This window comes from Ixodes scapularis, unplaced genomic scaffold (assembly GCF_016920785.2).
Source record: "Ixodes scapularis isolate PalLabHiFi unplaced genomic scaffold, ASM1692078v2 PGA_scaffold8__174_contigs__length_109621045, whole genome shotgun sequence".
NCBI classification, from domain to species: Eukaryota; Metazoa; Arthropoda; class Arachnida; order Ixodida; family Ixodidae; genus Ixodes; species Ixodes scapularis.
In genome coordinates, this window is record NW_024609883.1 from 2,837,270 (window position 1) to 2,852,933 (window position 15,664).

Below are 15,664 nucleotides of genomic sequence, written 5' to 3' on the forward strand. Positions count from 1 at the left end.
ACTCATCAGCATATAGTTTATTTTAACCGGAATGTCTGGCACGATTTCATTAATAAATATTAAAAAAAGCAGTGGTCCAAGAACAGGCCCTTGGGGAACGCCAGAGTCAACGGAAAGTTTGTTAGAACAACATTCGTTAACACTACGAATTGCTGTCTATTAGAAAGGTACGCCGAAATCCATTTAACTAACTGGGTGTTTTTAAGTATCTTATCTAGCTTGTACAGCAACTTTTCATGAGATACCTTATCAAATGCTTTTGTAAAGTCCATAAAAATTGCATCTGTCTGTATCCGGTTATTGATTGATGTTGAAAAATCGTGTATCGTTTCAATTAGCTGAGTACATGTTGAGTAGCCTTTTCTAAACCCATGCTGATATTTAGTTAGGATATTGTATTTATCGAGAAACTCTGATATGTGGCTATGTATTATATGCTCCAAAAGCTTGCAACAAGTCGATGTCAATGAAATAGGACGGTAGTTTTTGATGCAATGCTTGTTCCCATTCTTATGGAGCGGTTTTACTCTGGCAGTTCCCCAATCATCTGGGACTTGGCCCTCGTACAAAGATCTTAAGAATAATATATACAAATACCTAGATACCCATTCCGCATACCTCCTTAAAAATGCATTGGGAATGTTGTCGGGCCCACAGGATTTCTTGATATCCAGTTTTAGAAGCATGTTCCATATGCCCTGTTCACTAATGACAACATCTGAAATGGGTGGGAAATGAGCATCAAAATTTAGTATAACATCATTGTCTTGCGTGAAAACCGATTTGAAATGTTCATTAAATGCAATTGCAATTTTTCTATCATCATCAACTTGAATACCATCAATTTCAAAAACATCATAAGATCTAGAAGATGGAGATATTAATCGCCAGAACCTCTCAGGAGACGTGGTTATCAAATGAAATGCGGTAATGATTCACCGTAATAATGTTGTTTGTCCATAGCTAATTGGTTTTTAAGCTGAGTGCAAATATTAGAAATTTTTTCATTGAATTTTTGTGTCCACGCATGTCTTCTTTTTTCTTTTTAGTCGCTTTAGGTTCCTCCGCAGTCGTAATGTCTCCCGAGATATCCAGGAATTACATTTATTCTTTCTTACAATGCATTGTACAAATCGTTCAATGCATTCATTTACAATACCTTTTAAGCGATTCCAAAGCTCATGTGTATTGGCAGTGCTGTTTTCAAAAGCGTCAAAGTTGAAATAAAGCATGTCTACAATGGAAACGTCGTCCGCACAAGAGAAGTTTCGGAAACACAAAGTTTTGTCATCTCGGTCCACAGAAACGTCATCTATGGTCAATAAAACAGCCTGATGATCGGAAATTCCAGGTACCACCTCACATTTAGTATTACCAGAAATCATTCCACTTACAAAAAAAAAAAAAAGGTCAAGTATCAATTTAGAGTTACCTTGAATCCTCGTGAAATCTTCAACGGCTCGTAATAAGTCAAAAGTAAATGCTATATCCAGCATAGCTTCACCAGATTCGTCACTCTGATTTTGGACTAAGAAGTTTGGCCAATCATTGTTTGGCAAATTAAAATCTCCAGACAAAATAATTCGATCCCCAGGCTTAACATGTACGCTAAGATAATTCCTCAACCGCTCGAGGACAGCAACTGAGGAACTAGGAGGCCTGTAAAAGGCCCCCATGACGTACCTAACTTTACCACTGTAAGCTTTGCAAAAGATACACTCTATGTCAGAAACATCTGGCATGCTCAGTATTTTTAAAGAATTCTTAAAAAGGACAAAAACTCCACCACCTTTACTTTCACAGTCCTTCCGGTAAACACTGTAGCCAGTAGCAACAAATTCACTGTCATATACGCTTTCGTTTAACCATGTCTCTGTTAAAATAACGATATCTGGATCATGAGAAAGCAACATTCCTTCTAACTCGGTAAGCCTTCTTAAGAATGCTCCTACAATTCATGTTCAATACTTTCAACGATCGAGGGCCACAGCTACGCCGTCAGTTATCGTTATCGTTTTTACTCAGCCTAAAGCGTGAGCATTTTCCTTCGTCCCAACCAAACAGTACCTTATCAACACCCAGCTTATCATTATACAAGTTTTACTTTCGCTCCGTTTTTTCTTTCTTCGGCCGAACTTTTCCATAACTTTTTCCTATTTCCAATTCTGAAAGAATAGACCTCTGATAGCGATATCGTGGTGCCTTTAAGTTTGTACGCAGACTTTATTATAGCAGTCTTTTCTCGGTAGTCCAGAAATTTTAAAATGGTAGGACGAGGTTTGTTTTCAACTTTTCGGCCAAGTCTGTGACATCTTTCAATTCTCGTTGCAGCAATACCCAGTTTCTCAGAGAAAACTTCGTTCTTTACTTTTCTTTCAAGTTCCTCTGGTGTCTCCGTGTTAGGTTCATCCAGGCCATATATGATCAAATTATTTCTGCGGCTTCTATTCTCCAAATCGTCAACCTTGGCCATAAGAGAGGATAACTGCGAGTCAAACCTTGTCAGTGTAGATTCCATGATTTTGACTTGGTTGGTTAATGCGTTCAAGTCCGTTACTTTCCGTTCTATCTCATCAACTCGTGTATTCAATGCGGTAATTTTCTTTTCAATTTCGTTTTGGGTGACCACCACTTCTTGGATACTGACAGTAATTTTGCCCTGTCCGGCAAGAAGTTGCAGCGGAAGCTAGTTGTCAGGTCCTGGATTTGCTTCTAGATCTCCGCAAACTAAGATATCTAACGGATGTGAAACAACACTGCTAACACGATTCAGTAGGCATCTCACACACAGTGGGGAGGGCAACAGCACTAAAAAGCGGTCATCGCTCCGATAACAGTAAGATGGCATATATAATCACTGGCCTGTAGTATGAAGCAGAAAGGGTTAATTGCCAGTCGTGCTGCTGCCAAACCCTCTGGTGAAGAACGGCGTCGTCGGTGTTCTTATAGCTGGTCGACGACCCACGTGACGTGACGTCACTGCATGAGCGGTCAAATAGGGAAGGCGTGACGTAGGGGAAGAACGGTTAATCGATGATACAGCGATCTTCACGCGCAGGCAATGCGGTGAGAAGTTCTCGATTCCAGTCAGTAGTTGCCGCTGCTTGATAGCAGCCATGCGACGCTGTCTGGGCTCCCAGGAGTACGGTCACAACCTGTAGTACGGAGCAGAAAGGGTTGCTCAGCATTTTTCCAGCCGTGCTGCTGCTGAGCCCACTGTACCGGCATTGTACCGGCGTGTGGTCGTGTGTCACTAGAGAGTTTTATGGAATCATTTCTGCACATCCGATACGGTACGATGGGCCCTCCTGTACGAATTGCGCATGTGCGAGCCTCCTGCGGTCTTACCGTAATGCGCCCTTCGAACCGCAAGGCACGACCCATGGCCGGCACCGACAGTCTCGCTTTGTGACCGAAGCATAACTGTCGGAGGGAGCGGCCTCATACACGAATGCAAGAACTCGTAGTAGCGCCTGGTAGGAGCGCCATAGGTGACAGCAAGTGTATAAAGTTGGAGTCAGCAAGTAAGAAAGAAAGTTCAAAATAAAACGTGATTGAACTTCCTCTTTAAGAAATAATGTAACGTTTAGTATATCCCAAACACACCTGCACAGTAGCTCAGCTGGTTAAAGCGCCAGTTTAGGGCTGATAGCCGAGCGAAAGATGGGGGTAGAATTCAACAAACCAACAAAATAATGTGTTTATGTTATTACACTTTTAGTTTTTATTATTTTATGCAAACATTGGGGGGGGGGGGGGGGGGGGCGGGGGGTATGTATTTCAGGCACATATTACCCGTTTCTACAGCTGTCATTATAACAATGGGGGTTACCTGTAGTGGCAACGGAGTGAGCAACAGTTTTCTGCATTAAACTCTCGACACTTACATTAAAAATGTTGCCTGAATTAAAAGTTTGTGTCAGATATACCCTATATTTAATCACATATATCCTATAATCACATATATTCTGTAGAACGTGCCCTCTGAATATTAGGTGATAATTTTAAAAAGTGCACAGCTGTAAAGTGACAAGTTTTTCTTTTTCTTCATGGTCGTACCGTACATGGCGCGACTATCGGTTCGGAGGCGTACGGGCACATTGGTACTTTAGACCCATGTTGTTGTAAAAAAACGATCTCCAAAGTCCGGTCTAAAAACATGCTTTTCGTGTAAGGCTTGTCAAATTATGAGGCGCTGGAGAAAACGAGCTTTCTGTGTTAAGTCCTTCTTTCGAACTCTTTTTGTTCGCGTTCCGCCCATTGAAAAGCATGCGGTAAGGGCCCCAGCACGCACCTGGTATCGCTGCGCTGCAGTGTCCTTCCGCACCATAAAAACCGTCTGCTTTCATCGCCGTCACCATGGCAACGAACGCCGATTTTCCGAACGCCGTCTGCTAGCCAAAGTTTAATAGTTCTGTAATGAACAGTCGCACACTGTCGCCGCGAGGCAGCGTGAATGCAGGCCAAGGGAGCGGAGGGGGAGGGGGGGGGGGGGGGGGAGTTGACACGCTACCCAGTGATAAACGCGCCATCTGAAAAGATCATTCGGTGCTTGTTGCCATGGTGACGGCGATGAAAGCAGAAGGCCTTTTTGTTGCGGAAGAACACTGCGGCGCAGCAATGCGAACGTCAGCACGGAGCCCGTTTTTGTCCTTTATGTGCTTAGCAGAATGGATGGGTAATTATTAGTCGGGCAGCAGTTCACGCCACCTCGTCTATCTGTGCAATGTTTCTTCTGACACTGCGCTATAACGGTGGCTCGAACGATTAGCGTAATACCATCGCCCACCCCACTTTATGGGCAAATATCGATTTGCAAACAAACACCGAGTGATCGCCCACCTTAGATATAGCGGACTCCACGATCCGCAAACATTTATCCTACCTAAATGATGCGGCCGCGGACTTTACGGTAGGAGTACGCTCGTGACAAAGCAAAAAGGAGAAGGGCAAGACATTTCCCTTTGTTTACGCATTTTCTCTCCGATTTCCGCAACCCCGAAGATGGTACATGCGTGCAAAAGGAAAACGATGGAGATAACAAAACAAAACTTCGTTTTGCTTAAAAAAAAATTGTTCGAACAATAAAAAAAAAAACGAAAAGATAACACAAGCACTAACCCATTCAGGGATTGCAAGGTCAACAAACGCCCCATATCCTGGAATGCAACCGCGGAGTGTAAGGTCAGAGATGTAGTAATGTCACTGCAAATACCCAATCATTCTCCCAGAACGTTGCGATCGCAGTTGGTGAGGTCAAGCAATGTTTGAGACAAAGCCAACAGGCAGAGGAAGATTTGCTGGAACACCGCACAGACGCCTGTGAAGCGTCTCATTTCGAGCACCGTGTTCGTGGTGCCGTCCACGCGACGCAGCAACGCTGCCTCAACCCGCGTCGATGGCACGCAGCGCAGGGACGCACCAGGACGCACGCCTGTATGCACCAAACAATAAAGTTGCGCAAGAGCCTGACCCTTGTGATTGACAAGGCGCCCAACCTGGCCCGACGCCAAAGCATTTGCCCGCGCTACGCCGGCTTTCCCACTTTCCCGGCATCGCTCTTCGTCGCGCATTTCGTCAGCTGGCTTCCTCGCTCATTGCGTCTGGGTGGTTTTTCCATTTTCTAGCTAAAAGGAATGTTTGGGCTAGGTGGTTGATGATCGAGCACCTTGCGACATGGACGAGACAGACGACACTGCTGTCGTCTGTCTCATCTTTCGTCTTTACTTTGTCCTTGTTCTGTCGCGCTATTTTCTTGCCTTTCTTTTTACTAACGAAAAGAATGTCGCGGTTTTAGAAACGTGGTTTTACGGAACAAACGTTTGCGCTGTATGGCGATCGGCAATTTTCATCGCGCGTATGTAAGCGACACACTTCTCGATATTAAAACTATCTTTCATGAGCATTTCTTGTATAAAACAATGAAACTAATTTGAGTTGAATGTATTTCCTGTGCAGCCGTGCTAGACACGTACCAACAAATTGGCGTTTTTTTTAGCTTTTTCTTAAAGGGCAAATCCGGCCAAAACTCAAAATTAATTAAATTACTGGTATCGCTTTAGTGTCACAAAATACGACCCCAGCCAAAATTTCACGTCCGTGGGACGCCGCATTCTCAACTAATGCCGATAATAAGAACGCGACCCGCCGCGAGCCGCTGCTCCTTAGCGGGCGGCCAGCGGGTTGCCGATCGCTAAAGCAACATTGGGCCGTGATGTCAACATCGTTCTCTCTTTTTCCTCCGTTCCGGACGGGAGCACGGCGCAGCCGTCGCGCGCGCTTCAAATTTGTGCCGCTACCACCGCTACTTCGGCTTGTAATTGCGTGTCTAGCCGTTGCTTTTACCTGTAGCCCGTGTAGCTTCGGTATAGCCTTTTGTTTATTTGCTTGTGAGGTCTCCTAGACTGGTTTTAGCGAGCAACTCGGTGCGCCCAAGACTGCCCAGCTGTTCCTCGAAAGATGCCGAGTGCTGTGGGCTGCTCAAACAAGCCGCTGCGCAACCCGGAGGTGCTTTTTCACAAGTTTCCAACGGATCGGAAATTGGAGGAGGTGTGGGTGAACGCTGTTCGACGAGTGGACTTTGGAAAGCCTTGGACGTCGACCCCCAGATCGAAGCTCTGCTCCGATCATTTTTCGCCGGAGAGTTACGAACGAAACCTACGGGTGTTGGTTGCTTGTGGCTTGTCAGCGAAGGGGTCGAGGCTTAAAAAGGATGCCGTGCCGTCGCTCTTCGCCCATCGTACATGTACAGAAAAGGTAAACATGATAAAAGTATCCTGATCAATAAATAAAGCAGTCATTGTCAAGTGCAGTGTTGAAGATTGAGTATTCATGCTCCATTGAATATCTGTTGAATGGGGAATGGTGCGCATGTAGAGTACGACCACTAACTATAGCTCCAAACACTGACGTTTGTAATGAAAACGAAAACAATGTTCTGCTTTGCGTCACTGCTTGTTTACTACGCAAATCTCGTGTGTAGTATTCAGGTCCGTAACGACTACTAGCGAACAGCCGGCGCGTGAAGCTCATGCGATATAAACATTCGCCTCCCAATCGTTCGAACCCGTTACGCAGCAGTATTAATTAACATTGCGCTTGTGAATACCACAAGGGACTTCAAAGAAATCGCGAAAGTTCGGATTTGTAAGTTACAACTCTCTAATTTGCCCGAGTTCGGCTGGAGGTAAATATAATATTTAAAAATGCAAAAAAAAAAAAAAAAAAAAAAAAACTTGCTTTAGTCAAAAGTTACGAAGGAAAACTTAAAATCCTATGTATTCTAATAAAAAAATATTGTTGTGGGTGGGGGTGGGAATGCGGAAGGGAAAGAAAGTGTTCTCACCTTGCTAACGTTCTCTGTTTTCCTTTATCACCAACAAAAACTTTTGCTAGCTTTGAGAAGAAAATGACTGCCCAAAGAACTTTTTTTTTTTTTTGTGCGGCAAGTTTTTTTTTTATTTGTACAAAGATTCACTACCTGGACGAACTTATGTGGTGAATTAGTGTCGTAGCTTACAAATTCGGCTTTTACGCGCCTGAGGAAAAAATAACGAAAAAACAGACGTCTACAGCTGTCTGTAGACGTCCAACCGAACACGTCTGTTCGGTTGTTGCGAAACCCGCCGGAGAGCCGCAAAGCTTCGTGTCTGGGACTGACCCGCCGCGCGAAAGCGCCAGCACTGTACTACGTCACTGGCAGCGCGGCGTAGAGCAACGCCGCTCCATCCACGGAGCCCCGTACAAATTACTCAAAAAAGGTAGTTAAGTTACTGAGTATCGACGCCAAAAGTAATTGGAGTAGAGTAGAAATTACGCATTCGTAATAGTAATTGAGTAAACTACTAAATACTGTAAAAAGTAGCGAGTTACTTTGAAGTTACTTTCGAAGTTACTTTTCTTTGTTTTTGTGGTAGCAAAATGAACAGCAGTTTTGATCAATGAAAAACCCTGCGAGCCTAAAATAAATTCAATCTATTTATGGCTTGCGTTTTCGCCAAAATAGTTTATGCGCTCGCAGAAGCAATTGACTTTCAAAGTTGTTGATAGGAGAGTTTTCCCCTTCTCCTTCTAAAGACGTCCCCAGTCAAGCTAAATAGACGTTCCACCGACGGGCTGGATGGAACGACAGCGTTGAATTTGAGAAACAGGCTGTGCAGGGTCGGGTAAGCGAGTGTCGGCATCTTAGGTGTCCATGACGAAACATGTGAGGTTTGCCTCGGGTAGAGGGTCTTTTAAACAAACTATCCTTCTTTTTTTTTCTTCTTTTTTTTCGTCAAGTTGAGATTGTTATGACTGGCTCCTCTTTATTCCGACGTCGTTATAGAGTATACGCTGAGCGAGTGCACCAGACCGTCAAGGGTTCAAGTCTTGCGCCACGACGATGAGATCATCCGGACGATTGCGCGTCCCGTTGTAGTGCTAGTGCTACGCTACTGCAAAAAAAAAAAAAGATTGTTTTGGTTTAACAGAAGATGAACCGAAGTATACTTCGCCGCTGACGCCGGGTCCAACAAAAGGATCTCCCAAGGGTAACTCGCAATCCTCACCGGCGACTACAATATTCTGACACGCCTGAATCGTTTTTAACAAAGAGGAGGTCTCCCAGGCATAGATGGTCGGAAGGACGCGAAGGATTATGTGAACAAGCATCGTCGCTCGTATACAGTTGCAGCTGGAAGCGGGAACGTGCTCCCATGAACGGATTATCCATACCAGGGTTTGTGCGCGGGAGAGTCCGGCTTTGCAAAGGCGTATGCGCTGACGACAAGGCGCCCAGCTGCGATTTCATTCCAGTGGCGCCTTCCGTGGAATCTGCCGCTTGAGTCAGAACTCACTAAAGACAGGCACCACGAAAACAACGACAACCCTCAGAGTGTCCCCGTCTTTCACGGTTGCAGCTGGAAACGCGGCGCCTGCGTGCATTACCGGATTAGGTCAATACCCGACCAAGGCTTGTTAAGCATCTTTTCCTGCGTTCGTGCGCGCCGGTGTTATGTTTTGGCTGCTCGTCGCCACCTTGGCCCAAGGACGCCTTCCCGAACAAGGGGGCTCTTTTTTCGGGAATGCCACTTCATCTGCCGGCGTCTTATTCATTTCTGCGCTTAAACTTTCGTGATAGGCAAAATTAGCACTATATTGTCACGGGTGGTGACCAAAAGAAAACAGGAAATAAACAAGAAGAAATAAACGTTTAATGTGGCGAACTTGTGCCAAAACAAAAAGAGAATAGAAAATAATAACAAAGCGTCGCGAGCGTCGAGGTCGGCGAGACAGCAGAGTCGAGCGCTGGGGCGAAACTGACTCGACAAGGTCGCGGGCGGCCTCTTATCTAGAATGAGTCACTATCTCGAAGATTCGGCGAAGAAGGTTCGAGCGTAGCGCGCTCGGGGCGAGAATGAACAAGCACTTTCTAGAACAACAAAAGCAAGGATAAAGATAGTTTTGTCCGCAGCAAGAATAAACGAGAACTTTCTACAAGTCTGTGACCCTGCGCGCGGCATTATCCCCCCCTTTTAAATAAGTGCATCGCCCCGATGCAGCACAAAACGAAAAAACAACAAACAAAAACAAATCCAAAAAAAAAAAGGCAGCAGAATCGCGAGCCGCAGTTCACCGTTCACAGTTCACCCGTCGACGAGAGTGGAAAGTTCTATCGTTCGTAATACGGCTTCAGCCGGACGACGTGCACCACCTCGGGTCGCGGCTGACGTCTTGCAGATGGGCGCGTTCCGTCGGGAAGGACTTCGTAGTTAAGATCGCCGAGGCGTCGGATGATCTTGTAGGGTCCGAAGTAGCGTTTCAGAAGTTTCTCGCTGAGACCGCGGCGCCGTATGGGTGTCCAAACCCATACCCGGTCTCCGGGTTGAAAGTGGACGTCCCGGCGACGAAGGTTATACCGGCGTGCGTCGACTCGCTGTTGGTCTTGAATCTTGACTCTTACCAGTTGACGAGCTTCCTCCGCGCGCTGGGAGATCAGTTGAGCGTCGTCGTTGCCATCACCGGTTGGCACGTGAGACAGCATGGCGTCGAGCGTCGTGGTAACCGTCCGGCCGTGTACCAGTTGGAACGGTGTCATTCCCGTGGTTTCTTGCACCGCTGTGTTGTACGCAAACGTGACGTACGGCAGCACCTCGTCCCATGTCTTGTGCTCTACGTCGACGTACATGGAAATCATGTCGGCAATGGTTTTGTTGAGTCTCTCCGTCAGCCCGTTGGTCTGCGGGTGGTACGCCGTGGTGCGACGATGGCTGGTGTGGCTGAGACGAAGGACTTCTTGCGTCAGCTGGGCCATGAAGGATGACCCGCGATCTGTTATCAGTACTTCAGGTGCGCCGTGTCGAAGGAGAATGGACTCGACGAAAAATTTGGCGACTTCCACGGCTGTTCCCGATGGCAGGGCTTTCGTCTCGGCGTATCGTGTAAGATAATCGGTCGCGACGATAATCCACCGATTTCCTTGCGTCGATGTTGGGAACGGCCCAAGCAAATCCATTCCGACCTGCTGGAAAGGCCTATTCGGGGCAGGTATCGGCTGCAGGAGTCCTGCTGGCTTCGTCGGAGGCCTCTTACGTCGTTGGCACTCATGGCACGACCTTGTGTACAGATGGACTGTCTTCGGGAGTCTCGGCCAGTAGTACTTGTCACGAATCCGGGCGAGCGTCCGGCTGTAGCCAAGGTGTCCAGCCGTCGGGTCGTCGTGGCATGCTTGAAAAATTTCTTCTCGCAGGCTGGCCGGAACAACCAGCAGCCAAGCAGGGTTGCTCGTTCCGAAGTTCTTCTTGAAGAGCACGCCTCGCCGCAGAACGAAGCTTGACAAGTCTCGGGCCAAGACTCGCGGAGCTGAACTTCCTTGGCCTTCGAGGTGTTCGATCACGGCGCGAAGTTCCGGGTCGTCTCGTTGAAGTGCTCCCATGTCGGCATCTGTCACTGCACCGAGAAAACGGGCGTCGTCGTCGTCGTCAGTGCTTTCGGGAGGAGATTCGACTGGGGCCCTAGACAAACAGTCGGCGTCGTTATGCTTGCGGCCAGACTTATGCACAATGGTCACGTCGAATTCTTGCAGTCGCAGACTCCAGCGAGCGAGGCGTCCTGACGGGTCCTTGAGGTTGGCGAGCCAACAGAGAGCGTGGTGGACCGTGACAACGCGAAACGGTATCCCGTACAGGTACGGGCGGAACTTGGTTAACGCCCAGATGACAGCGAGACATTCCTTGTTGGTCGTCGAGTAATTTTTAGGGGTGTGCGAATACTCGAATATACGAATTCGAATCGAATAGAAAGTTCCCGAATAATTCGATTCGCGAATCGAATTCCTAGTATTCGGTCACTCGAATATTCGATATATTCGGCCAAAGATGCGCGGTCGGCGCGGAGGTGACAAAAAAGCCGTTTTTTCTCCCGATGTAAGCGCCGTGACGTTAAACAGACCATGCAAAAAACAGCTCTTGGTCCTACCATTCCACAAAAATCTAACGCACAAATTAGAAAAAAAGAAAAGTAACGAACGCCACGAACTTTATAGCACGCAGATTTACTCACGATCGTGACACAATCTACCCTTGAATCACAACCGAAACATCCCGTTTGTGCCGCTTCCAGAGAGGAATTGTTGGGAGGCCAGAATCCCGCGCCATGCCTAATTCTTTTCACGAGTAAAGCCCCTCGTTTCAAATTGAAGCACCGATGTGAAACACACTTGGGCCGCACTCGCAGAAATCGGCGACTGCACGATCACAGAAAGATAACCACGTTAACCACGCCGATAAAACCAGCCGAGTTTTCGTCGTCGTTCTTTTGAAACCGCAAGCACCGCAAGCGCCGCAAGCCGCTAATTCTGATTCGGAACGAAACGGAACGGAAAAATAGTGTGCCTAGATTTGAGAGGGTTTCCAACCGTTCGATAGCAGCGTTTGAATTACGAAGTGCTAGAAGGTAACGAAAAGACGAAAGCGTCGATCGGGATTGGCAGGCAGGGCAGGGACGGCAGGCATCGTCGCCTTTCTGTTTGCTCGCCTTTTTCCACGCGAGAACACAACACATGCGCACGCGACCAATCTGCGCTGAAGCCGTCTCCGTGGTTTCAGTTTCGCTTGCTCCCTCTTTTAAATCAAGGCTCTTTAAAACAGAATAGATAAACGGAAAAATGGATGCATAGCGGCAGTTGGACGGTGTCTTGTGCCACCTAACCACGTTCTTTTTTTTCTTATTTCAATTTATATTGTTTAAGCCTGTTTACTCAGATTTAACACCTATCTGTTTATTTATGTGAAATAAAATGCCAGGTGCCCTTTTTCTTCCTTAAAATGGAAACCAAATATCGCAAAATGCCCCTTTTCTGAGATACACAAATATTTATAAAAAAAAAAAAAAGTCGCGGTGTTAGGTTGTGCTTTTAACAAAAAAAAAAGGCATGCGTGAATGTAACTTTGTTTTTTTTTTTGTGACGTTTACGTAGATAAATTATGTTTGTGCCATAAAATTAGATCTTTAGTGCCCAACCTCCAACAGCAACTGCTTTTATTTTTTTAATTTTTCCACCAGAATTTTTTTTATATATATATATATATTTTAGCTTTTGTTTTCTACAAGATGAATATTCTGCAACAGGCGCATACTCTGCACATATAATAATCTCATTTGCAGCGCACTTTGAAAAATTCCTACAAATAAAATCACTATTCGATATTCGATTCGATATTCGGCTTTTTTTTCTTGATTCGATTCGGTATTCGATTCGAAAACTGCTATTCGGTATTCGCACACCCCTAGTAATTTTTCTCTGCCTTGGACAGTGCCCGGCTTGCGTAGGCGATCACCCTCTCTGCTCCGTCTTGTCTTTGGACGAGTACAGCGCCGAGTCCGGCGTTGCTGGCGTCCGTGTGAACTTCCGTTTCCGCTGATGGATCGAAGTGTCCAAGGATAGGGGGCAACTGGAGTCTTTCCCTCAGTTCGTTGAACGCTTGTTCTTGCTCCTCCCCCCACTGGAAGTTCACGTCGTCCTTGGTCAGATGCGTGAGCGGTGCAGAAATCTTGGCAAAATCGCGAACAAAACGCCTGTAGTAAGCGCACAGTCCAAGAAATCTTCTTACGGCTTTCTTGTCTGATGGCTTGGGAAATTCTGCAACAGCAGATGTCTTAGAAGGATCAGGGCTTACACCCTGAGCACTCACGACACGGCCCAGGAATTAGAGCTCGCCGTAAGCGAACCGACATTTTGACGGCTTTAGTGTCAGTCCAGCATTCTGGATAGCCTCGCAAACGTCTCAGGTGCTCGTCAAAGTCGCTTGCGAATACCACGACGTCGTCGAGATAGACGAGGCAGCTTTGCCATTTCAAGCCGGAAAGAACGGTGTCCATTACGCGCTGGAACGTCGCCGGTGCTGTGCACAGTCCGAACGGCATCACTTTAAATTCGTACAGTCCGCCCGGCGTGACGAAGGCAGTCTTCTCACGATCCCGTTCGTCGACCTCGATCTGCCAGTACCCAATCTTCAGGTCCATCGACGAAAAGTATCGGGCATGGCGCAGCCGATCCAGAGTGTCGTCGATGCGTGGCAGCGGGTAGACGTCCTTTTTCGTTACGGCGTTTAGTCGGCGATAGTCCACGCAGAACCGAAGAGTCCCGTCTTTCTTTTTCACCAGGACTACCGGTGAAGCCCACGGGCTGCTTGAGGGCTGGACAATGTCGTCATCGAGCATTTCTTGGACCTGCTTCTGGATGACTTCTCTCTCTTTCACGGAAACACGGTACGGTGACCGATGAACAGGAAGCGCGTTGTCTTCAGTGACAATTCGATGTTTCGCAACGGTCGTTTGGCGCACCTTTGACGACGTAGAGAAGCACTCATTGAACTCGGCGAGAAGGTCACTGAGTTGTCGTCGTTGTGGGGTAGGCAGGGTTGGGTCGATGTCAAACTGCGAAGGCGGCGTTGTCTTAGGTGGCCACGAAGAGAGGTCTTCTGATATTCCGGCGATTGCGGCTGCGTCCGGGAGTTCCTCGGCGTGGCCTACGGTGGTGCCTCTCGTAAGGTGCTGGGCCTCCTGTCGGAAGTTCGTTAAGGGGTATTCACACGAGGGAGAAATCCCGGGGATTTCTCCCCGGCACGCGCATCCCACAACAAAAACGTCAGGCTTTGCGATGTGCAAAAGCCTCGCGTTTTCATCTCGTGATGCGCGCGTGCAGGGGAGAAATCCCCGGGATTTCTCCCTCGTGTGAATACCCCTTTACGAGTGCGACAGTGCGTCCGTCTTGGAGCTTCGTGACGCCTCTTGCGATGCCGATCCCTCTTCCTAGAAGCAACTGGAGGCTTCCTTCGAGCAAAACGTCGCCGCAGAAAGTTTTATCGACCCCGACGGGTACGAAAACACTTGACAGCGGCGGTAGGTTCACGTGGTTTGCGAGGACTCGTACCGCGGATGACGTCACTTTGGGGTCCTCCTGTGGTGGAGCAGGTTTTCGAAGCGTCAGCCGGTTTGCTCCGAGGTCGATGACGGCGCCATACTCGCACAGAAAGTCCATTCCGAGGATAACGTCCCTCGAACAGTCTTGCAGAACGACGAACTTGACAGGGCACGTCTCACCGTGGATCTCGACGCGAGCAGTGCATCTCCCGACCGGTGTGATGAGGTGCCCTCCGGCGGTTCGTATCTGAAGTCCATCCCACGGCGTCGTGACTTTTCGAAGGCGGCGGAAGAGCCTCCCACTCTGATGCGTCGTGGCCGTCGATGACGACGTTTAGGTTATTGGACACCGTTGCAGGGGCGTGGTTTCGATCTCTGGTAGCGTTCGAGTGGGGGCCCTCCGACGTTCGTGGAGGATCTTGGCGTCGGTCGTCTTCGGCAACTCCACCTCCAGGGGTTGCCGCGCCTAGTTTCCCCGGCGAGGAGCGAGGGGGGACAGGCTTTCACGTCGGGGTCGGTGCATCGGCGAAGCTGGACGTCGTGGCGACGGTGACCGGAACTCTCGGCGGGACGTAGGCTCGGGGGACTGAGGTCGTCGCAGGTACTCGTCGATCTCCCGAGGGCGTTCACCATAACGGGGTCGCGGGTCGTTCGGGTGGAACCCGCGAAGCCCGAGTCGTCGGTATGGGCATCGGCGGTAGGTGTGGTCCGCTTCCCCGCAATGGAAGCACAGAGGGCGTCGGTCGGGCGTTCGCCACACGTCGGTCTTGCGGGGTGCGCGAAGCTCCGGGCAGGCGTACTGGACCTGGTCGTCGTGGTGTCGGTCGTGCTGCGGCGCAGGAGACTGACGTCGGGGCGGCGCGACATAGGTGCGACGAGGAGGAGGCGATGGCCGTCGAGTCACTGCGGCGTAAGTCAACGTGGGCTCCTCGGGGACTGCCACGACGACAGGAGCCTCTTTCTGGAAGGTTCTCTGGACTTCCTCCCGCACAACCTCGGCAATGGAGAGTGAGGCCGGGCGTACAGCAGCGGGCAGGAGCTTCTTGAGTTCCTCCTGGACGACTTCACGGATAATTTGACGGATGCCGGGGAGGGTGGTGCCAAGGTCGGATCCGGATGTCGCCAGTGTGGTTACGCCGGGGTGTCGCTGGTAGTGTCTGGCGCGTGCTTGTAGTGCCCGTTCCATATTCGTCGCCTCCGTGACGAACCCGTCGACGGTTGTCGGGGGATTGCGAATGAGGCCGCCGAATATCTCACTTTT

General features: G+C 48.5%; 1 pseudogene; it reads right to left on the reverse strand.

Annotated features, from left to right (window-relative positions):
* Nucleotides 1–1,998: 1,998 nt before the first annotated feature.
* Nucleotides 1,999–3,118, reverse strand: LOC115319160 (annotated as a pseudogene).
* Between the last annotated feature and the right edge of the window lie 12,546 nt (nucleotides 3,119–15,664).